We start from the raw sequence: 25539 nt of genomic DNA, 5'->3' as shown, positions 1-25539 counted from the left end.
CCAGAGAATTCACACTGGAGAGGAGCCGTATCGCTGTACTGAATGTGGGAAAAGCTTCAGTCAGTCAGGAAACCTAAAAACGCACCAAAGAATTCATACAGGAGAGAAGCCGTATCACTGTACTGAATGTGGGGAGAGTTTCAGTGTGTCAGGAAACCTAAAAACACACCAACAGATTCACACTGGAGCCAGCTTCCCTCCCTCCCAGTCCCTCACCTCTCTACCCTGCTTGTTTGTGTGTGTGGTGACAACGTAATGATAAAGTAATTGTAACATTAAACATGTATTTGGATCTTTAGTCACACTGTTAGCTCTGTATAAACATTATTGTACTAGAAATGATCTAGGGTGTTAGCGCAATACCTTTTATGTAACCCAGGTTATTTTGTGCTTGTGAGATGATCTCGAAGTATCCTGAGTTTTTATTGCAGTCCATACTTTATTGATAATCCCTTACAGAGAGAAACACCCTCATCTTTACTTGCACTTTCCACTTCTGAGCACAAGTGGATATTGCAAACGATATTATTTGTTTATTAGTAAAAAATAAAAAAAATCCACAGCGTAAATTGCTGTTAAAATAAATAAATAAAAATAAAAAAGCAATGAAATGCATTTTTTATAATTTTGTTTTTTTTTGAGGATGTTCAATTCACAGAACTTTATATAGTATAGAATATTATATATATATATAATATATATATATATATATATATATATATATATATATATATATATATATATATATATAATGTACATATGTATAAAAAAACAAACAAATGTGATTACTGAAAAAAAAAGAAAGTTAACTTTTAAAGAAGTTGCCAAAAGTTGGGCTTATTTCATACTTAGTTCTGAATACTAGTTAACAAAATGAATGTGATTTTTTGATATGGATTGATGATGCATTAATCAGTTAAATGGATCTGTATTAAATAATTGAGCCAACCTTAAACAAAACCACCCTGCTCCATTGTGGCAGGTGGTAGGAACAGTTGAGTAAATTGCACAGACTCATTTTTTTATTTGATACTTTGTTTTTTTAATTGATCTCAAATGTATTGTTATTGCGCATTGTAATTGTTTTGAAACTGTACTGAAATACAAAGAAATGTTTTTTTTGGCCAATTGATCGCAGCCCTGTTGTTCATTTGAATTGCTCCCTAACCAGTCTCATCCGAACCTAGGACACAGATAAAGATCTGATACCCTTTATAAAAAAGCATTGCTTTACCATGAAAGGTTAAGTACTGTGTTATATTACCATGAAAACTACATTCATATTCAAGTGCAGTCGAATGTTACGCTGAATTATATGCAATTATCAACTTCAATTAAGTTATACATTACACTTACAACTATACATAAACAACCATAGCCACTTTAAGTTCAAGAGTTTGAGAATGGTATATATTCTCAATCCTCAATTAGTGATGACTTTGAGAGAAGAACTGAGATCCAAGGTTCGTTTAACCCATGTGGTTCTGCTGCTTTTTAGGTAAGAATCCAAAAAGACTCTCAAAAGATGTTTAATCAGCTCCTCTTTCAGGGATTGTTTCTTTTTCATAAATGCATTCAGTTAAATACTTAATAATCACCTTTCTAAATTTCCTGATGTGTTTTCACACAAAGCAGTACCGAAATAGAGCATATATTTACAATTATTACATTCTGGTGAATTTATTAGAATTGAATCTATTTCTGAATGATAAATTACTTCATTTTTAGTGATTTTAAAACACTACATTCAACGTTTGTAAATTTACAAGTTCACAGTAATGTTGTTTATATAACAATTAACTTAAATCACCAGTGAAGCCAATGTATTTTAGTTACGAACTGAACCATCTCCATTGTCCACTAGATGGTGGTATGACACCATTTTGACCAGACCACTATTATGTCTTAATCCTAAAAAATAAATAAAATAATTTTTGTACAAATATCAAATTCCACTAACAGTACCTACCCCATATATTGCAACAGGTTGCTGACATTTCTGGAGGAAAATTAGTTTTATGGGTATGATTTGCCAAATATGTATGACTTTACAGTATTATATCAGGCCCCCATTATCACAGTTATTCCATTCATAGTTCATACAGTTTATGAATAATTGATCTAAGCAATCTGCGGAATGAAGTTGCCTCAGACTGTTTGACAGTAACAGCTGGTGCTTTTGTGGAAGATTTCCTTTTAGATCAGTATTTTTCTATGTTTATTAAGACTTAGAATCTCTTTGCATTGTGTTGCAATTTAGACAGTTTCAGTTTACGTATTAACCCTTTCCCTGTCCGACATCCTCAAAAAGATGTAAAGCACAGGTCTTTAGTCGTTTTTCTCCAAAAAAGCCCTTTTAATGGCCGAATGAAGCAGGGAGTATTGGATAGCCCCATGCACCACAAAGATAACACAGACAGAAACAAAGGAGATAGCTGCTTCTGCATCCAACATTCAAAGAATATCACTGACATTTGCAGAGATTTTTGAGATGTTCTAGTAATACAATAATGGTTTGGATTGCATTATTGAGGAGCTTGGTGAGGAAAGAAGTGATCAGGAGAGGATTTATCAGTATGCACCTCTATAAGAGCTATGTGAAAAATACAGTGGACAAGGGGTGGGGCTTGGTTGGAGATGCAGTACTGAGTGTCCTTTTAGTGTCCCTAACCCTAACCCTAACCCTAACCCTAACCCTTTTAAACCTGTTTTACTCTGGGGGAAAAAAATATTTTAAACAGTGCGTGTGAAAATAAATTGGACCTGACGCGCCTGACAAGCGCTGAATAAATGGACCGCTAAGGGTTAAGAAGCACAGCTAAGTCTATTAGAAATAGAGAACAGGCATGTGCAACAGTTTTGCCTTGCTTTGAAGAATTTTTTAAAAATTGCTTAATAGAGTACAACGAAACCTGCTGAATAACATTGTGTTGACATATTGAATGACATACTGCTTCATACTTAACAAAAAACTGACAATATTAAAAAAATTATGACATCTCAAAATCTAACCACTAGTATTATAGCTTCTGGTTGACTTTTGCAATATCATTTTGTAGTTGTTTTGATTTATTTCTTACCCAGGGCGACTTAGTTGTATACAAAAAATATAGATCAAGAATTACAGTACAATTAAGATCAAGATAGAAAATACAATAATTTCAGTCTTAAAGAGCAAATACAAAACACAGTGCGATTTGATATCGGGGCAGATCAAGAGCAGATAACAGTGCTGAGAGTTACACCAGGTTTAGATACGAGTGCAGGTGAAATACAAGATCGTACAGACTGGGTTCAGTGCAGGGTTACATACAGTAAGTTAGGGAGCAGATTATTGCTTTTAACTTGTACTTAAGTGCATTAAAGGCAGAGTGCTGTATTGTCCAGAAGGGAAGAGTTGAGTTTTACAGGTGCTGTCTGAAGAGATGTGTCTTGAGGAGGTGCTGGAAGGTGATCAGGGACTGGGCAGTCCTGATATCTGTGTGCAGGTTGTTCTACCACTGCGGTGCAAGGGTGGAGAAGGAGCGGGCTCTGGAGGCAGGGGAGCATAGAGGAGGTACAGCCGGTCTTCTAGTGCACACAGAGCGGAGAGGTTGGATGGGGGTGTAGGGAGAAATAAGGGTCTAGGTGCCGTCTGGTCAAGGCATCAGTAGGCAAGTATAAGAGTCTTGAATTGGATACGAGCGGTGATCGGGAGCCAGTGGAGTGAGCAGAGCAGAGAAGTAGTGTAGGAGAAGCGAGGCAGTGAACACCAGATGAGCAGTGGGGTTTTGGATTAACTGAAGTGGACAGGTGGCGGACGCAGGGAGGCCAGCCAGGAAGGAGTTTCAGTAGTTTAGGTGGAGAGTATCAGGGCCTGGATGAGAAGTTGCGTGGAGTAGTTGGTGAGGAAGTGTTGGATTCTTTAGGAAGAACTGGCAGGTGCGTGCTAGTGTGTAGATGTGCTGGGAGGAGAGGCAGGACTCAAAGGTTACTCCAAGGTTCTTGGCTGAGGCGGAGGGAGAGAGTGTGGTATTCCAGAGGAATGGAGATGGAGAGATCAGAGGAGGGGGAAAATGAGCGGAAGGTCAGATTTAGAGAGGTTGAGTTTGAGGTGATGCAAGTGCATCCAGGAGGAGATAGCAGACAGAGAGGTAGAGAAATGGGAATGGTGGGGTCAGAGGAGGGGAAGGAAAGGAAGATCTGAGCATAATCAGCATAGAAATGGTATGAGAAACCATTGGATGCGATGAGGAGGCCTAGGGAGTGGGTGTAGAGAGAGAACAGGAGAGGATTCAAGACTGATCCTTGGGGGATTCCCGTTGAGATAGGGTGAGGTGTGGAGGTTGAGCCATGCCAGAGATTCCCAGGTCAGCAAGAGAGGATAGGAGAATAGAATGATCAACAGTGTCAAAGGCAGCAGAGAGCTCAATGAGAATTAAGACAGAGGCGAGAGGCAGCACAAGCAGAGTTTAGTGAGTTAGTGACAGACAGGAGAGCTGTTTCAGTGGAGTGAGCAGAGCGGAAACCAGATTGGAAAGGGTCGAGCAGAGAGTGGTAAGACAGAAAGCAGATGATGGTTTTAGAGAGGAAGGTTAAGAGGGAGACAAGACAGTAGTTGTGGAGGGAAGTGGGGTGATAGAGGATTGTTTGAAGGCAGAGAGAAAGAGGCCAGAGAGGAGTCAGGTGTTGAGAAGGGAGATGAAGGGGAGCAGCTTGAAAGAGGTGAGGGGGAAGGGGGTCAAGGGCGCACATGGTGGGTTTATGGCCCTGGAGGAGGGAGGACAGTTCAGAGTCTGAGAGGGGAGAGAAGGAGGAGGAGGGTGAGTTAGTAGGGGAGACAGAGGGTGTTGGGGTTGGAGTGGGAGGGAAAGTTGTTAAAGAGTATGTGGATATCGGAGATTTTAAAGAGGAGGCACAAAAAAATCTGAGACTTTGCTGGAAGAAGATTCGTCATATGGATGGTAACCAATGTATACATGTGAATTTCATGATAAAAACGGTGAAGCTGTAAAGTTGCTTGCAATTATTTTATGTTCTTCCTCCCCAAAGTTGCTAAAAAACTCAGGAAAATTGCTATACATGTCCTAAGTGTGTTTGGCTTTTCAAATAACGAAGACAGAATAACTAAAACAGAGGTCAGAGAACCACTGGCAAACGCAGACCACAACATGGTCTCATTTGAAGTGTTTTTTAAAACCCCAAAAGTAATGACTAAAGCTAAGGTTTACAATTTTAGAAAAGCAAACTATGAAGGTATGAAAGAAAAACTAACAGAAGTAGACTGGAGTAAAATAGAGAAAACACCCACAGAAGAAGGATGGTTGTTCTTCAAAAATGTAGTACTAGAGGCGCAAAACAATTACATCCCTAAAGTAGACAAATCTAAATGTAAAACTAAATTGCCAAAATGGTTTAATAGATCAATTAAAAAAAATATTCAGCGAAAAAAGGCACTTTATAGAGCATTAAAAAAGGACCAAAAGAAAGTATGCAGAGAGTACACGGAACTGCAAACGCAAGTCAAAAAGGAAGTTAGAAAGGCCAAGAGAGAAATAGAAATGAACATTGCTAAGGGAGCTAAAACCAATTCCAAAATGTTTTTCCAATATTACAACAGCAAGAGAACATTCAAAGAGGAGATTAAATGTTTAAGAGATACAAATGGCAAAATTGTAGATGAAGGAAAAAAAATAGAAAATATATTAAATGATTACTTTTCACAAGTTTTTACAAAGGAAGATACTGACAACATGCCCCACATGTCATCCAGTTCCTATCCAGTTTTAAATAACTTTAGCATAACTGAGGCAGAAGTGTTAAAGGGACTAGGAGCTCTTAAAATAAACAAATCCCCTGGGCCGGATGAGATCCTCCCAGTAGTACTCAAAGAAATGAAAGAAGTAATTTACAAACCGCTAACCAAGATCATGCAGCAGTCTCTTGACACAGGGGTGGTACCGACAGACTGGAAAATTGCAAACGTAATACCGATCCACAAAAAGGGAAACAAAACTGAACCAGGTAACTACAGACCAGTAAGCCTGACTTCTATTATATGCAAACTATAATAAGATCCAAAAATGGAAAATTACCTTTATGGTAACAGGGTCCTGGGAGACAGTCAACATGGTTTTAGGAAAGGTAGATCGTGTCTAACTAACTTGCTTGATTTTTTTGAGGATGCAACATCGATAATGGATAATTGCAAAGCATATGACATGGTTGATTTGGATTTCCAAAAAGCTTTTGACAAAGTCCCGCACAAAAGATTAATTCTCAAACTGAACGCAGAAGGGATTCAAGTAAACACATGTACATGGATTAGGCAAATGACATTTAATAGAGAAAAGTGTAAGGTACTGCACGCAGGAAATAAAAATGTACATTATAAATATCATATGGGAGATACTGAAATTGGAGAAGGAATCTATGAAAAAGACCTAGGAGTTTTTGTTGACTCAGAAATGTTTTCATCTAGACAATGGGAAGCTATAAAAAAGGCTAACAATGTGCTCTGATACATTGTGAAAATTGTTGAATTTAAATCAAGGGAAGTAATGTTAAAACTGTACAATGCACTAGTAAGACCTCATCTTGAATATTGTGTGCAGTTCTGGTCACCTCGCTATAAAAAAGATATTGCTGCTCTAGAAAGAGTGCAAAGAAGAGCGACCAGAATTATTCCGGGCTTAAAAGGCATGTCATATGCAGACAGGCTAAAAGAATTGAATCTGTTCAGTCTTGAACAAAGAAGACTACGTGGCGACCTAATTCAAGCATTCAAAATTCTAAAAGGTATTGACAGTGTCGACCCAAGGGACTTTTTCAGCCTGAAAAAAGAAACAAGGACCAGGGGTCACAAATGGAGATTAGACAAAGGGGCATTCAGAACAGAAAATAGGAGGCACTTTTTTACACAGAGAATTGTGAGGGTCTGGAATCAACTCCCCAGTAATGTTGTTGAAGCTGACACCCTGGGATCCTTCAAGAAGCTGCTTGATGAGATTTTGGGATCAACAACTACTAACAACCAAACGAGCAAGATGGGCCGAATGGCCTCCTCTCGTTTGTAAACTTTCTTATGTTCTTATGTTCTTATGTACCATCCCCAGCTGCACAGTAACTTGTACCAATTGTAACATCCCACTCCCCCAATTTCAAAATATGTTTTGGTTATGAACAGTTCAGTTTCATAACTGTCAATACATTTTGGGATTTTTCATATTTGTTCTAGTTAGTACGATACCACAAGTCAGTGTACAGAATCTGTTAGACTAACAATATTGTTTTATTAACCTCTAGAGGAGAACAGCAGTTATTTTGGGGTTGTTGCAAACACATTTGAACATGCAGCTGGTGACTCGAGCCATTAACTTTTGTACCAGTTTACTATCATCCTCTGTACTAACCAAGAGATCATCCCCAGTTAATATGCTCCTTTCAGTTCACTGCAATTCACCCAAAAGGTCTATAGGCAGCACATGCAATGCCATAAGTGTCACAGCACCTTTATCAACTGGACAAGCAGTTCAATACAATAGTGGCATCTTTCAGATGGCAAGTGTCCAAGATCCATGCAAGTAACACCAAAATCTTGTCCCTTGATTCAGGGTGCTGTGGTCACCCGTTAAAATGTTGAACCTCCTCAAATATGATTTTAAATGTGTAAATACCAACCTAGTTGTTCCACAGGAGTTGACACTGAAGTAGAAAGCTGCATTGATAGCATCAGAATGGAATGGCCAGCAACTAGGATCCCTTAGAGGTAGTTGACTTGGAGACAAGCTTGAGACAGATTCCATTTTCACAGCAAGAGCTGCCATCGTTCCATTGATGAAGCAATTGGAAACACATCATTTGGATCCAGGTTAAGGAAACCTATTATAAAATCAATCTCAAAAGCAGCTATTGCACAGAATGCTTAGTCTGCAGGAGAGTTACCAATCACCTTTGTAGCGAAACTGTAGGACAGAGAGAAGTTAGCCACCACAACCATGGTTTTAATATCCTTCAAGGTCAAGTCAAGCCTGATTCTGATGCCTGAAGAGCTGATCACCTACAGAGACAATACATCAGGTCAGTAATGTGTTGAACCCAAAACAGCCAACACACATTTTAAAGTTGCATCACTTCATATGTGGCATCAATTTAATTGTATGGCACAGTCATCCAGAAATTGGTAGAGTTGGCATTATACTTGTACAGGGCAAGCAGACAAAAGGAATCCAGTTGTTGCCATATGTTACCCATGGTATAGAATGCAGCACCATCACAGTAGCCAGTTACTGTAGGTGAAACTGCAAGAGGAAGAGAAGTTGTCATTGCAATGGGCTGGATTGCTTAGGAAAGAGTAGCTGTAGCCCACAAATAGCCACTTTGTGATGTCTTGGAGAATGGCTTCTACCACAGCAGGATGAGTAAAGGGTGTATTCTCTGGCACTATATTCAGCGAGTAGGTCAGGGGTAGAATGTCGGTTCTGGTGTCTGGAGAAGTTATGGAAAGAAAAGCAAGGGTTTGTAGATGAAACCCAAAATCAGGCAGCAGCAACACATCCACAGGAAGAAAGTGTTATCAGAGGGCAGTTGGATGGTTTAACAGGTGGGATGGTACCTTTTGCTTCACATTGGGGTCCTTAAATGGCACCTGGAGAGTGTAGGTCTTCGATCCATTAGGAAAGACATGCTCCTAGACATTAACTGTGCCAGACGCCAACCAAAAGGTTATAAAGGCTCTGGTCCAACTAGAATTTAGACAAGCTCCACATCAGGCAGGAATGTCTTCAGGGTCACCGTGCGGGTAGTGTGGTGAATAAAACAATGTCCAAACAGTTCTTTTCCCCAAAAATGTCTGTGTTTTTAATAAAATAACAAAAAGAACCACCCCTCTACCAGCAATGGTATCAAGGGGAACACGGCTGCTTTGCAGTCCCAAATAATAAACACAACACGCCACAATAATCCTGTGCACGAAAGTGTGCTCTTAATCCTCCAGCTGGTGCTGGTGTAAATGAATCTGTTTTTAACAAGTGTTTCAAATCCCTTTCTCACTTTATTAACTAGGAATATGTTCTAATCCTCTGTAGCGCATTTCTTTCTTTTTAATGTCTGAAAGGCCATTAAAGATGAAGCATTGCTTCATGCTGGCCGAGCTAGTAGTCGGCACACAAGGTGACAAAACCTCCTTTCTCATCGCTCTGCATTACTGGGTAATTTAAAGGGCAATTGGTAGGAACAAATCGACTGCACAATTTTTGATTTCCTTGAATCAATATTTTTATATTAAAATGAACAAATTTATTCCTATTAAAATAAGTAAAATTAAACTGTCTGAAGGGGGATTTGAACCCATGCCTCCATTCTGAGACCAAAACACCTAAATCTTTGGAAAGGTAGAGTCAGCTGCAGCAGATAAGACAGCACTATGACCATGGTCACGGGAAAGCGCCAACTCAATGCTTGTTCATAGCCAGCAGGCATATGAAATTGTCAGAAGTGTGTTTGATTCTCTGGTTTAAAAGTAAATAAAAGAAAACAATGCTGATTTGCTTTTATAATGTTCGTTATTTGAAACATGTGCATAAAAACAACTGTGGTTGTCGTGAATCGTCTCAGGTCAGTAACTTGGAAAGCAGCTATGCTCACCAACATACCACCACTGAGTGAAAACTGGTGGAATTGAGTGACACAGAAGAGGGATTCTCTCAACGCTTGCAATATTGTATTGGGTTAACGTACCAACAAAAATAAACATAAAAAACATGCATTTATTTATTTGTGAATAAACTCTCCTGCATATACAATGGGACGAGGGACTTTAGATAATCAAAATAACAACTGGCCAATCCCAGAGAGACTTTGTCTTGACCAGAGATTAATATAATATCCCACTGGGTGTTGAACACAGGGCTTTCGGCGTGTAAAGCAAACATGATAACCACTACACTATGGAACCGAGACGAATCTGTAGCGATTCTCCTACATAATTGTCTACATGCAACATCTCAGATAATTACAACGTCATGAGTCAGACCCTTCACATTGTCTTTTTATGAACTAAACCTGCCAGCCCAAACACAGGATAACATTGATTATGACTCTTTTATAGAGGATTACTGAAAATATTCCTAGTGTTACTAAAGTGAGAAATATGATTTGGAGTTTTTGGAAAAACTGTTTGGAGAATGTGGGCATCGATCCCTCAACGAGTGTTCAATTGTCCTCCAGAGTTTTATTTTATTGGCAATGTAGTCTGTCATTTGCAAATTTAAAAAATTAATGAATTAACTAAATAGCAAATGTTTCGACTAGTGGTATGTTTTGAATTTCTTCAAAAAGTTGAATCAGCTCGTTCGACCCACTGTGTCCATATGCTGTAGCTCGAGTTTGTTTGACAAGGTAGGAAATGCGAATGCCTAAACTTAATTATCTATCACACGAGAAACTGGAAGAAGGGTACACATTCTGAGTGCGTATCTCATTACTGGTAGAAACGCAGAAATAAAGAAACCATCAAAGTAGACCTACAAGTGTTCAGTTGTTTGTTAAAATCAATGAGCAAATTTCAAAGTGATCATTGGTACTGTTAAAACAATTTAGGATCACTTTAATTAGGGCTTGACTAATATAAAAATATAGTCATGTGATTTGTTTTGCAATTACATGCGCTGCAAAATCAAATATTAAAATATAAATTTAAAATATAAAATTAAAATTAAACTACCATCTGATAGTGTCACAAGTGACATTTTGTGGTATAATTTGACACTAGGGTAATTAGTTTTTCTTTTTTTCTTTTGTTTTTCCACTTACCTGTGTTGGTGTTTGTGTATCACAACCTATTTGAAACACTTTTTCTTTCAATTTAATTGAAATTATCAATGCATACCAAATGGAAAGAGACTTATCTGACCATTAACACTTCACAGATCATTAACTCACAGTGAAACACTAAAAGTGATGCTTTTAAAAGTATTCACCAGTTTGAACAAAGAAACAAATTGCGGGTGTAAGTCAAATTTATTTGTGGAATGTATTACGCTTTATTCCAATCTTAAAAGAAAAAACGGACGCATTCAAAAAAGAGCAATTGCGTTGGCCGGGAATCGAACCACCGGGTCAACTGCTTGGAAGGCAGCTATGCTCACCACTATACCACCAACACCTCAGTTCCTGAAACACGATAAATTGCCGGTACGCGCTCAATCATGTGAATGAAATAACAAAACCCTTTGGCTACAGTAGGTTCTATCCGATGGCTGTGCTTATTGTTAAATGATTTCAGCTTTTAAAGCCTGCCATCAAATGTGCTACTAGCCTCGAGTTAATTGCTTGAAACAGTGCCTACGTGGCCCCGATGGACGAGGCACCGGTGTGACCATCTTCAGTGCTGTCTACAGCACGGCATGACCTCTGCACCGATTGACTCGGCACTGACAGCGCTCTCCTAGGTGGCGATAGATGTGGTACTAACTGCTCGTCACCAAGCGTGGTTACTCTCAGGACTGAGCGCAGCAGCTCCACCTACGCAAGCGCCATGTCAATGCACTCAACTGTATGGTCCACCTGCCGTGAGCTGGTTTTTACCAATGCGCGGCGAAGCCACTAGGCAAAGGATGAGCACTTGTCCTGCGCCAGATGCAACCGGTCAGACAATGCAGCCAAAGCAAATGCGGTGGGTTGGATTTTATTCCATGCAGAAAGCTCTCCAAAAGAAGTAAACGCAGGAGAGCAGCCCTATCCCCAACAGAGGAGTCTCCTTCCCCGAGCCATGGGAAAATAAGAACATAAGAAAGTTTACAAACGAGAGGAGGCCATTCGGCCCATCTTGCTCGTTTGGTTGTTAGTAGTTGTTGATCCCAAAATCTCATCAAGCAGCTTCTTGAAGGATCCCAGGGTGTCAGCTTCAACAACATTACTGGGGAATTGATTCCAGACCGTCACAATTCTCTGTGTAAAAAAAGTGCCTCCTATTTTCCGTTCTGAATGCCCCTTTGTCTAATCTCGATTTGTGTCCCCTGGTCCTTGTTTCTTTTTTCAGGCTGAAAAAGTCCCTTGGGTCGACACTGTCAATACCTTTTAGAATTTTGAATGCTTGAATTAGGTCGCCACGTAGTCTTCTTTGTTCAAGACTGAACAGATTCAATTCTTTTAGCCTGTCTGCATATGACATGCCTTTTAAGCCCGGAATAATTCTGGTCGCTCTTCTTTGCACTCTTTCTAGAGCAGCAATATCTTTTTTATAGCGAGGTGACCAGAACTGCACACAATATTCAAGATGAGGTCTTACTAGTGCATTGTACAGTTTTAACATTACTTCCCTTGATTTAAATTCAACAATTTTCACAATGTATCAGAGCACGTTGTTAGCCTTTTTTATAGCTTCCCATTGTCTAGATGAAGACATTTCTGAGTCAACAAAAACTCCTAGGTCTTTTTCATAGATTCCTTCTCCAATTTCAGTATCTCCCATATGATATTTATAATGTACATTTTTATTTCCTGCGTGCAGTACCTTACACTTTTCTCTATTAAATGTCATTTGCCATGTGTCTGCCCAGTTCTGAATCTTGTCTGTTCATTTTGAATCCTTTGCTGCTGCAACAGTGTTTGAGAATTCCTATCTTTTGTGTCGTCTGCACTTTAACAAGTTTGCTTTTTGGAACCAGAATCTAAACCATGTCATATGATTTGGAATTATCCATTATCGATGTTGCATCCTCAAAAAAATCAAGCAAGTTAGTTAGACACGATCTACCTTTCCTAAAACCATGTTGACTGTCTCCCAGGACCCTGTTACCATATAGGTAATTTTCCATTTTGGATCTTATTATAGTTTCCATAAGTTTGCATATAATAGAAGTCAGGCTTACTGGTCTGTAGTTACCTGGTTCAGTTTTGTTTCCCTTTTTGTGGATCGGTATTACGTTTGCAATTTTCCAGTCTGTCGGTACCACCCCTGTGTCAAGAGACTGCTGCATGATCTTGGTTAGCGGTTTGTAAATTACTTCTTTCATTTCTTTGAGTACTACTGGGAGGATCTCATCCGGCCCAGGGGATTTGTTTATTTTAAGAGCTCCTAGTCCCTTTAACACTTCTGAATCAGTTCTTGCTGTTGTAATATTTAAAACTGGATAGGAACTGTTTTGACATGTGGGGCATGTTGTCAGTATCTTCTCTTGGCCTTTCTAACTTCCTTTTTGACTTGCGTTTGCAGTTCTGTGTACTCTTTCTGCTACTTTCTTTTTGGTCCTTTTTTAATGCTACGTAAAGTGCCTTTTTTGCCATTTTTTTTAATTATCTATTTAAACATTTTGGCTCCTCTTTGAATTTTCTCTTTGCTGTTGTAATATTGGAAGAAAACATCCTTTGGAATTGGTTTTAGCTCCCTTAGCAATGTTCTGTTTCTATTTCTCTCTTGGCCTTTTCTAACTTCCTTTTTGACTTGCGTTTGCAGTTCATGTGTACTCTTTCAGTGGTACTTTCTTTTTGGTCCTTTTTTTAATGCTCTATAAAGTGCCTCCCCTCTAGTGGGTGCCTTCACAAATTGTGTTAGGAAGCAGTCATTTGTCATTTCCACCATTTCAATTTCATCCTTCGTGCTCCCCACCGGGTTTTCCCATTTTATTTGGGGGAAGTTGAAATCCCCCATTAGTATGGCTTCTCCTTTGCTACACACATTTCTAATGTCATTGTATAACAGATTATTGTGCTCACCGTCTGAATCTGGCGGTCTATAGCATGCTCCTATTATTATGCCCTTTGAATTTTTGTCCGTTATTCTGACCCATATTGATTCGGTTTTATTTTCTTTGTCCAGGTTTAACACCTGGGCTTCAAGACTGTTTCTTATGTATAGCGCTACCCCTCCTCCTTTTCTGTCCTGCCTGTCTTTCCTATACAGTGTATACCCACAAATATTATATTCGTCCCCATCACTCTCAGATAACCACGTTTCTGTAACACCTATCACATCATAGTTACCTGTTAGTGCAGTAGCTTCAAGTTCTAGAATTTTGTTTCTGATACTTCTAGCATAGACAAATATATTTAATGGTTGTCTTACCTGTCTTGTTGTTCTTGTTTGATGCGGTCTCCCTTCTGTTTTAGCTTCGCTGGGTTTTCTCGGATTTCCCACATCTAACAGATGTCACTGATTACTGGCTTGAAGACCATGTTGAGGTTTTTTTTTATATGTTTAGTTTTTTCTGCAGACGTCAATCGCTTTCAAACTGCTTATACTTTTCCACGCTGTACTTCTCCCACTCGCTGTCGCTGGGAAGACTGCCTCGTTTACTGCGTTGTTCTGCTGTGCTGTCGGCTCCTCCCCTCGCCCGTGTCTCAGAACGGCGCTGAATTTGAATCACCTGTGCAGAAGAAGAAAGTTTCTATGCGCAGTCGGTTTCGCTGTGCAGCCGGTTTCTTAGATGCAGCCGGTGGGGCTACGCAGCCGGTTTTGCTGCGCAGACGCAGACGGTTTATTTGCGCAGTCAGTTTCACTGCACAACCAGAGTTGCTCCGCAGACGAAGTTGATTTCTCTGCGCAGATACAGTCTGTTTTGCTGCGCAGATGCAGCCGGTCTCGCTGCCCAGCCGGTTTCGCATATCCAGGTTGTTTCGCTGGGAGCAGGTTTTGCTTCGCAGAAGCAGACGATTTCTCTGCGCAGTCGTGATCGATGAGCAGAAGCAGTTGGTTTAGCTGCGCACCTGGTTTCGCAGATGCAGTTGGTTTCGCTGCTCAAGATGCAGGGTTTTATTTCTGCGTAGACGCTGTCGGCTTTGATACACAACCAGAGTTGTAATCACTTTGCAGACGCATCCAGTTTCGCTAGGCAATTAGTTTTGTTGCCCAGACGCAGACGGTTTCACTGCGCAGCTGTTTTAGGAGAAGCAGTTGCTTAAGCTACGCTAGCGGTTTTGCTTCGCAGAGGCAGATGATTTCGCTACGCAGACACTGCCAGCTTCGCTGCGATGCAGGTTTCCCTGCTCAGACGCAGCCAGTTAAGCTGCGCAGCCAGCTTCCTGTGCAGAAGCAGCCGTTTTCTCTGCTCTTTGAGTTTTGCTGCACAGATGCAACCGGTTTCTCTGAGCACTCCGTTTCACTGTGCACCCGCTTTCGCAGACGTAGCGTTTCACTGTGCAGCCAGTTTTGCTATACAGAAGCAGTTGGTTTCACTACGCAGCCAGTTTAGCAGTTTTGATAGCTGCTTTTGCTGTGCAGTGAGTATCGCTGCACAGATGGAGTCGGTTTGGTTAGTTTCTCGGTGCAGTGAGTATCGCGGCACAGATGCAGTCGGTTTGGTAGCGCAGACGCAGCCGATTTCTTTTGAGCAATCGGGATCTCAGAGCAGATACAGTGGTTTTTTTGCGCAGATGCAGCCGGTTTTGCTGCAGAGACGCAGTCAGTTTCGCAGTTTTGATGATGCTGCCGGTTTTGCTGTGCAGACGCAGTCAGTTTCTCTGTGCAGTCAGTATCGCTGCACAGATGCAGTCGGTCTCGCTGTGCAGTCGGTTTTGATATGCAGACGATTTCTCAGCGCAGTCGGGATTGCTGCGCAGACACAGCCGGTTTTGCTGCGCATAAACAGCAGGTTATTCTGTGCAGATGTAACCATTTTCTCTGCGCTGTCAGTTTCGCTGTGCAGACGGTTTCGCAGTTGCAGCCATTATCTCTGCACAGTTGCTGAACAGATGCTGTCGGTTTTGCTACGCAGCCAGTTTTGCTGCGCAGAAGCAGATGATTTCTCGGCGCAGCGGTTTTCCTGCGCAGATGCAGTCGATTTCACTGCACAGTCGGTTTTGCTGTGCAGCTGGTTACACTGCACAGATGCTGCCAGTTTTGCTGCGCAGGCAGTTTCGCAGACGAAGATGGTTAGTCTGCACAGCCGATTTGTCTGCGAAGATGCAGCCGGTTTCGCTGCGCAGTTTTTCACGCAGACGCAGCCGGTTTAGCTAAGCAGACACAGGCGGCTTCACTGCTCAGCCAGTTTCGCAGACGGAAGTCGTTTCACTGCACAAGATGCAGCCAGTTTTGGTGTGCAGATGCAGCCGGTTTCTATGCGAAGCCAGTTTCACAGTTTCACTGATGCAGCTGGTTTTGCAGTGCAGAAGCAGCTGGGTTCGCAGATGCAGACGGTTATGCTGCGCAGCCCGTTTTGCCCTGCAGGCAGGTGGGTTCGATGAGCAAAGGGTTTCGCACATGCAGCCGGTTATGCTGCTTGCCGGTTTTGCTGTGCAGACGAAGTCATAAGAACATAAGAACATAAGAAAGTTTACAAACGAGAGGAGGCCATTCGGCCCATCTTGCTCGTTTTGTTGTTAGTAGCTTATTGATCCCAAAATCTCATCAAGCAGCTTCTTGAAGGATCCCAGGGTGTCAGCTTCAACAACATTACTGGGGAGTTGATTCCAGACCCTCACAATTCTCTGTGTAAAAAAGTGTCTCCTATTTTCTGTTCTGAATGCCCCTTTTTCTAAACTCCATTTGTGACCCCTGGTCCTTGTTTCTTTTTTCAGGCTGAAAAAGTCCCTTGGGTCGACATTGTCAATACCTTTTAGAATTTTGAATGCTTGAATTAGGTCGCCACGTAGTCTTCTTTGTTCAAGACTGAACAGATTCAATTCTTTTAGCCTGTCTGCATATGACATGCCTTTTAAGCCCGGAATAATTCTGGTCGCTCTTCTTTGCACTCTTTCTAGAGCAGCAATATCTTTTTTATAGCGAGGTGACCAGAACTGAACACAATATTCAAGATGCTGGTGCAGTGCAAGCTTACTGTATATATTGCAAGCAGGCTCAGTTACGTGTACATAAACAACGTGTATTTTTATTTAAATTCCAAAAACATGATAACTGTTCTATATAATGTATTTGTAAACTACATGTGAATGTTTTATTCCATTTATATGGCTTACCTGTAAAATAATGGGATTTTCAATCAAATATAAACAATCAGCTATGGTGACGTCACCGATAAATTATATAAATGAGTACCATCGAAGGTTCGGATCTTCCTTCGGTAATGTGTTCCGAACATTTGGAGGTCACAATGTACGCTTTGTTGCAACACTACTCAGTAAAATATGATTATATCATGACTTCCTGTCACAGAGACGGCCGAAGTGGGCGGCGTCAGAACCAGGAAAGGTAATGCAATACACAGAACACAGGACGGATGAAATGAAATGATGAAGACGCCTGTTGGCGCCGGTTTAATGCAAAATAAAAGGTTTAACAAACACGAAACACACAGGACACGGCACTCTACGCCAAAATAAATAGACAAACGAAAACAGACTAAACTTAACACAACGGTGCACGGACAGACACTGACAAACACGGTGAGCAGATACTTTGTTGTTGTTATTATTATTACTACTACTACTTTCCTTATTTCCTCCGTCTCCAATCCCGTTCTCCGCTCACCGAACACCCAACATCCAGTATGTGCCAACGTGCATCTATATATACTATTGTGCTGGGATTCAATTACCAATTAATTATTCACTTGAATCCCAGCACGTGAATTAATAAAGTGCAATTCCCCGTGCTCACATATTACTACATTTTACTTGCACGTGAAGTGCTGTGCAATCCTCGTGCCTAAATACACATATACATTTTTAAACACTCGTGTTACACAGACCCGTTTATATCCCGTGTACCAATGTCTATACACCAACATTTAAACACACCACACGCAACACATAACAGATAATATACACAGGGGCGGGCACTTTGTTACATATACCCCCTCTTGTGCAAAGCACACATGGCCTCAATGGCCACCTCCCCCCTTAAAAGCCCAAAAGTCCCGCCCAAAGTCCTTGGCCAGGACCAGAGGCTTCCAGGGGCCCACAGGTCGTAATGCTGTCAGCAGGGTAGCATTCTCCTGCCAGGGTAGTCCTAGCAGCGGAAAGGCTGCTTGGGGTGTGGTCTCCTGACCTTCCCCCTTCTTCGGCGCCGGCAGCTCCCCTTGGTGGGGCTTCAACCACCGTTCTTCCTGCAGGGAAGAAACTGCAGAGGGAGCAGGTCTCCGGACCTCCCCCACGATCTCCGGCGGAGAAACTGCTGCTGGGGTTGGCGGTCTCCAGACCTCCTCCCCCTTCTCCGGCAGCGAAACTGCTGCTGGGGTTGGCGGTCTCCAGACCTCCTCCCCCTTCTCCGGCAGCGAAACTGCTGCTGGGGTTGGCGGTCTCCAGACCTCCTCCCCCTTCTCCGGCAGCGAAACTGCTGCTGGGGTTGGCGGTCTCCAGACCTCCTCCCCCTTCTTCGTGGCCGGCAGCTCCCCTTCGTGGGGTTCCGGCCACAGTACTTCCGGCTGTGATGCGGAGCGGCGGGCAACCCCAGGCGATGCAGAGCGGCGGGCAACCCCAGGCGATGCTGAGCGGCGGGCAACCCCAGGCGATGCAGAGCGGCGGGCAACCCCAGGCGATGCAGAGCGGCGGGCAACCCCAGGCGATGCAGAGCGGCGGGCAACCCCAGGCGATGCAGAGCGGCGGGCAACCCCAGGCGATGCAGAGCGGCGGGCAACCCCAGGCGATGCAGAGGCATCCTTGGGCGAAGCGAGGCTGGCATCCTTGGGCGAAGCGAGGCTGGCATCCTTGGGCGAAGCGAGGCTGGCATCCTTGGGCGAAGCGAGGCTGGCATCCTTGGGCGAAGCGAGGCTGGCATCCTTGGGCGAAGCGAGGCTGGCAGTCAGGACAAGCTGGGGTGCGGGTGTTGGCCCTCTTTTCGGCCACTGCAGCCGGGAGGTTCTTCCCCGTGCTTCCCTCAGCAGCCTATGCAAGGGCTGCTGAGGACCGCCAGCATCTAGTCCTGGCCCTTGTGGTGCAGGGAGAGGCAGCTCCTGCTCCTCTCCCCCTGATGGAGGTGGAGGCAGAGGAAGCTCCAGCTCCTCTCCTCGTGATGGTGGGGGAAGTGATACCAGCAGGCATTCACCCTCTGCTGGTGGGGGAAGTGATACCAGCAGGCATTCACCCTCTGCTGGTGGGGGAAGTGATACCAGCAGGCATTCACCCTCTGCTGGTGGGGGAAGTGATACCAGCAGGCATTCACCCTCTGCTGGTGGACAGGGACCCAGCAGGCATTCACCCTCTGCTGGTGGACAGGGACCCAGCAGGCATTCACCCTCTGCTGGTGGGGGAAGTGATACCAGCAGGCATTCACCCTCTGCTGGTGGGGGGAAGTGATACCAGCAGGCATTCATTCTCTGCTGGTCTTTTTGGTGATACCAGCAGGCATTCACCCTCTGCTGGTGGGGAAGGGACCCAGCAGGCATTCACCCTCTGCTGGTGGCGGAGGGACCCAGCAGGCTGCTCACCTCCTGCCGGTGGAGGTGGCGGAGGCAGAGGCAGCTCCTGCTGCTCTGCCCCTGCCGGTGGAGGTGGCGGAGGCAGAGGCAGCTCCTGCTGCTCTGCTCCTGCCGGTGGAGGTGGCGGAGGCAGAGGCAGCTCCTGCTGCTCTCCCCCTGCCGGTGGAGGTGGCGGAGGCAGAGGCAGCTCCTGCTGCTCTCCCCCTGCCGGTGGAGGTGGCGGAGGCAGAGGCAGCTCCTGCTGCTCTGCCCCTGCCGGTGGAGGTGGCGGAGGCAGAGGCAGCTCCTGCTGCTCAGCTCCTGCTGCTCCCTCCTGCCGGTGGAGGTGGCGGAGGCAGAGGCAGCTCCTGCTGCTCTCCCCCTGCCGGTGGAGGTGGCGGAGGCAGAGGCAGCTCCTGCTGCTCTGCTCCTGCCGGTGGAGGTGGCGGAGGCAGAGGCAGCTCCTGCTGCTCTGCGCCTGCCGGTGGAGGTGGCGGAGGCAGAGGCAGCTCCTGCTGCTCTGCTCCTGCCCATGGAGGTAGGAGCGGCGTGTAGTCTCCTGGTGGTGGAGGTGGGAGCGGTGTGTAGTCTCCCCTTGATACAGGGGACTGGTGCGGCTCTCCCTCACTTGCAGGGGACTGGTGCGGCTCTTCCTCCCTTGCAGGAGACTGGTGCGGCTGTGGAGACAGCGGTGGGACCTCTGCCTTCCTCTTCCCCTTTCCCCTTCTCTGCCACCTCCTCACCTTCCTCTCCTGCGGCAGTTCCTCCTCTCCCTCCTGGTAGGGGCAGCGGAAGGGACAATTGGCAAAGAGATGGTCCTGGTTGCAGAGGAGGCACCCCGGCAAGGACTGGTTACATCGCCGGGGATGTCTGGCCCTTAGGCGGCACTCCTCCTCCCTGTCCCTCACCTCTTTATCCTCTTTCCTGCTTCTCCCCATTTTTTTTTTTTTTTTGTAATCCAAAAACGCCCCTTTTTTTTTTTTTTTCTCCCACACAAAAAAACCTCTCCTGGTCTGACGCTTGGAGGCGCTGTTATCCCACGCAGGACACCACGTGTCACAGAGACGGCCGAAGTGGGCGGCGTCAGAACCAGGAAAGATAATGCAATACACAGAACACAGGACGGATGAAATGAAGTGATGAAGACGCCTGTTGGCGCCGGTTTAATACAAAATAAAAGGTTTAACAAACACGAAAAACACAGGACACGGCACTCTACGCCAAAATAAATAGACAAACGAAAACAGACTAAACTTAACACAACGGTGCACGGACAGACACTGACAAACACGGTGAGCAGATACTTTGTTGTTGTTATTATTATTACTACTACTACTTTCCTTATTTCCTCCGTCTCCAATCCCGTTCTCCGCTCACCGAACACCCAACACCCAGTATGTGCCAACGTGCATCTATATATACTATTGTGCTGGGATTCAATTACCAATTAATTATTCACTTGAATCCCAGCACGTGAATTAATAAAGTGCAATTCCCCGTGCTCACATATTACTACATTTTACTTGCACGTGAAGTGCTGTGCAATCCTCGTGCCTAAATACACATATACATTTTTAAACACTCGTGTTACACAGACCCGTTTATATCCCGTGTACCAATGACTATACACCAACATTTAACACACTACACGCAACATATAACAGATAATATACACAGGGGCGGGCACTTTGTTACACTTCCCCAGAATCACAGTGTATTTTAACATTTGTTTCAGTCTGAGAACAGAAAGTGAGCCGTGCAAAAGTTTAAATGGTTAGCAAATGTCAAATAAAAAATAATAGTTATATACAACTTCAAAAAAGTGGCTAGCAGAGGAACATCTCAACCAGATTTACAGGGAAACTTTAAAATTAACCGATGCTTTTTGTGCAGGCAACATACCTCTGCATACCGGCTTGGTTATTTTTATCGTGCATGTTTTGTTTTTCCTTGTAATCCTTTTCGAGTATGAGATCATCACCAGTGCAGAGCTTCAACTGCCACAATGACCTTTATACCCCCGTCTTTTTTTCTGGCTCTCAGAATCTAATAAAATGACCATTACAAGCGATCATGCTTACATTCACCATATCTGGCTCAAGACAATGGTGAACCCGCCTACTTCTTTCCCCAGGACTGGTTAATATGGGGATTCTTATACTTGATTGACACTCTTTCATTTGACCAGGGTTCTTGTTTGATTGTGAAACAAGGAAAAATAAAAATGTTTTTTTTTTTTTTTTGTCTACAGTTTATGAACTGATTAGAACAATTAGAATTTTTTTTTTTTTTTTTTTTTTTTATTTGTAAATGATAAGAAACACCAGTACTTGTACTATCAGTGTGAGAAAAATACATAAACATCGTTTCTAACACTAATTACTGGTGTTATTTTTTTTTAAATTTTAAATAAGTGCAGCACGTATGTAATGTAAATATATATATATATATATATATATATATATAGCACATATATGGCGCAAACCTATACGCTGCCAATTTAGCACAATGATATAAGCACAAGGGCAAAGCATAAATTTAAATGTAAGTGCTGGTTATGGCTGGTTTAAAAAACACAATTTAGCAAATTTATAGCATCGTTACTTCCGTTGCAAAAAAAAATCTGGAGGCGTCAACAGCGTAGCAGAAGGTTCAGATTATTTTATCTTCTTAGCAGGGTGACTTAAAAATGTTACAGAGTATTACAGTACAAGTATCACATTACAAATGATCACATTACAGAACATCACATTACAGATAAGAGCAATTATAAAGTACAGCAAAATCAGTAGATATTAAGATCAAATACAAACTGAACAAAATAAACAATACTGTAAATAATTCCATTTAAGAGCGAGTTCGACCGGGAGCAGTTAACTTACAGTAAAACATTCGCTCACATGAGTAAAGTCCAGTAAGGGCACACAAGTATTGTAATGGATTGAACACAGGGGGTGTGTTACTCCTCCAAAACTATTTGCAGAAGAAAGAAAGTGTGTATACCACCTTAACTGGGAAAGAGTTGATGACTGACAGCTTACAGGAGCGACCAAAGTCCCACCTGCTTGTTGGTGGATATGCAGTTTTGGGCAGGAGCTGGGAAGGGAGAGGACGATTAGAGCAGATCAGGGAAAGAGAAGGGAGAGGAACTTTAGATGTCCATCAGGGAAGGAGAAGGGAGAGGACGATTAGAGCAGATCAGGGAAGGAGAAGGGAGAGGACGGTTAGAGCAGATCAGGGAAGGAGAAGGGAGAGGACGGTTAGAGCAGATCAGGGAAGGAGAAGGGAGAGGACGGTTAGAGCAGATCAGGGAAGGAGAAGGGAGAGGACGATTAGAGCAGATCAGGGAAGGAGAAGGGAGAGGACGATTAGAGCAGATCAGGGAAGGAGAAGGGAGAGACATTAGAGCAGATCAGGGAAGGAGAAGGGAGAGGACGATTAGAGCAGATCAGGGAAGGAGAAGGGAGAGGACGGTTAGAGCAGATCAGGGAAGGAGAAGGGAGAGGACGGTTAGAGCAGATCAGGGAAGGAGAAGGGAGAGTTGTATTAGAGTTTAATCAGGGAAGCAGAAGAAAGAGGACGATTAGAGCAGATCAGGGAAGGAGAAGGATTGAGGACGATTAGTGCAGTCCAGGGAAGGAGAAGGGAGATAGTTGTATTAGAGCAGATCAGCGAAGGAGAAGGGAGAGGACGATTAGAGCAGATCAGGGAAGGAGAAGGGAGAGGACGATTAGAGCAGATCAGGGAAGGAGAAGGGAGAGGACGATTAGAGCAGATCAGGGAAGGAGAAGGGAGAGGGTTCCAATCCACGGAAATGCGCCCTACGAAGCGCACTGCGAAGGGCGGAGGTGGATGGAGGCCCTCTTAAGGGGTGTTCCCATCTGTAGTGAACAGAAACTGCTCCCTCCGAAGGGCCCTTCAAGCTGGCGCTCCCGAAGTGTGCAAGCACTGTGCCCTCCTGCGGAAGAGATCCTCTCTTCATAACCCAGCATATGGAGGATAATATGTGCCAAAATTAATAAATAAATAAAAAAAAATTAAATAAAATTAAAAATAACTTTTATTAAAATATGAATTAAATAAATAATTAAGACGAAAAATTACTAAAAATATATGTAATTTATATTAATATATTTTATAATTATCTATATATATATATATTATAAAATATGATATTATATATATATATATTTATTTATTTAAATGCGTATAAATAAATTTCTTTTTTTATTTAAAACAAAATAAATTGGAATTTATTTATTTCTTTTTTTTAAATTTTGGCACAATCTTTTCACTCTTGTATTTCGAGCTAGCGTCAATCATTCTCGATGGCGGGACAGTCAGTGAATCGGTGATCTACTAACTCTGCCTGGTCGCGGTGCTTTTGTTTTCGGAATCTGCTTTTCTCTGAATTGTCAATGTTCTAATGCTTGTATTGTTAAGAATGGCTCAGGCATGTAATATGCCCATTGTATTTATGATTTTCAAATAATGAATACATCGTCACTGCGTTCTAAATAAACCATTTTATCATCCTTACATTTAGAAAGGCAGTATTAGTTAACGCATTTACGTTTCCATATAATGTAACAGAAGCAGCAATCGGTAACTATTTGTGGAATGTAATGCATGTACAAAAAAAAACCACAATGTGCAGGCATTGCTGGGAATGGGCTTGATGTCAATGTGTTTTAAACATATTGCTTGATACTCTCTCATTAATATACTGCCCTCCGCTTCTTTGCAAACTCTTCAATTTGTTTCCATTGCAACAATACTGTTGGAACGGAACCCAATACAAATGCACCACTGGATTGTGGAACAAGGTACGATGGTACCTGTGAAAGTACAATTGTATTGTATAATATATGTATCCTACAGCATCAATGTACCATTCCCTGTGTTACAATAATGCAGAACAACCAGAATAATAATAGTATTGCTCCACTATAGAAACGTGGTATATTTTTATGTCGAGTGGTTATGGCGTTGGACTTACAGTGGCTTACGAAAGTATTGACCCCCCCTTGGCATTTTTCCTATTTTGCTGCCTTACAACCTGGAATTAAAATTGATTTTTATTTGGATTTCATGTAATGGAGTGTGGCAAAGCGTAAGCCTTGCACAGTGAAATATGTAGTTTATTGTATGTTTTTGTGTTAATTGTTACAATTGATTTAATTGTTTAGCTGCTGTGGCGCTCCGCTGGGGACGATTACCGGTCTGCGTGGAGCAGCAGCTGAAAGCAATCAGCTGTTCCCGCAGGCAGGTGGGCGTGTCTCAGAGCGTCAGTATAAAAGCATGGCGATCGCTGTGATCGGGGCTGCTGCAAGGCCTGCCGTTTTCACGGCACCTTTTGAGTTATAGTTTGGGGTATTGTGTTTTATTTTGCACTTTTTGTACGGTTTTCTGTATCTGTCCTCTGTGCGTTACCATCGCTGGTAACGTCACATGACCGCCTTGATTTTACTTTCACTTTCTTTTTGTTGTTAATAAATCCTGCGCGCCTGTGCCGGCGTTTCAACACCACCTCTGTCTCTCTGTATGCTTGAACAGCGGCGACCCACACGCGTGACTCAAGGAAGACCCTGTCACATGGAGATACACAAAATAGTCCAAGTTGGTGAAGTGAAATGAAAAAAATAACTTGTTTCAAAAAATTCTAAAAAAATAAATAACAGAAAAGTGGTGCATGCATATGTATTGACCCCCTTTGCTATTAAGCCTCTAAATAAGATCTGGTGCAACCAATTACCTTCAGAAGTCACATAATTAGTTAAATAAAGTCCACCTGTGTGCAATCTAAGTGTCACGTGATCTGTCACATGATCTCAGTATATATACAGCTGTTCTGAAAGGCCCCAGAGTCTGCAACACCACTAAGCAAGGGGCACCACCAAGCAAGCGGCACCATGAAGACCAAGGAGCTCTCCAAATAGGTCAGGGACAAAGTTGTGGAGAAATACTGATCAGGGTTGGGTTATAAAAAAATATCCGAAACTTTGAACATCCCACGGAGCACCATTAAAGCCATTATTAAAAAATGGAAAGAATATGGCACCACAACAAACCTGGCAAGAGAGGGCCGCCCAGCAAAACTCACGAACCAGGCAAGGAGGGCATTAATCAGAGAGGCAAATAAGAGACTAAAGATAACCCTGAAGGAGCTGTAAAGCTCCACAGCGAGGATTGGAGTATCTGTCCATAGGACCACTTTAAGCCGTGCACTCCACAGAGCTGGGCTTTCATAAGAGTGGCCAGAAAAAAA

General features: G+C 43.0%; 1 protein-coding gene and 1 non-coding gene across 4 annotated transcripts in view; one reads left to right on the top strand and one right to left on the bottom strand.

Annotated features, from left to right (window-relative positions):
- The window catches only part of LOC121305563 (fibrous sheath CABYR-binding protein-like), a 133453-nt gene that overhangs the window by 88485 nt on the left and 19429 nt on the right, over positions 1-25539 (top strand). The gene's annotated exons all lie outside the window — the stretch shown is intronic.
- Positions 11070-11143, bottom strand: trnag-ucc. Its single transcript has one exon. It is a non-coding gene; the product is annotated as a tRNA-Gly (tRNA).

Source organism: Polyodon spathula, chromosome 44 (genome assembly GCF_017654505.1).
Source record: "Polyodon spathula isolate WHYD16114869_AA chromosome 44, ASM1765450v1, whole genome shotgun sequence".
Taxonomy (NCBI): Eukaryota; Metazoa; Chordata; class Actinopteri; order Acipenseriformes; family Polyodontidae; genus Polyodon; species Polyodon spathula.
Note: the sequence above shows the minus strand (reverse complement) of the source record. Positions and strands in the feature narration are given on the sequence as shown.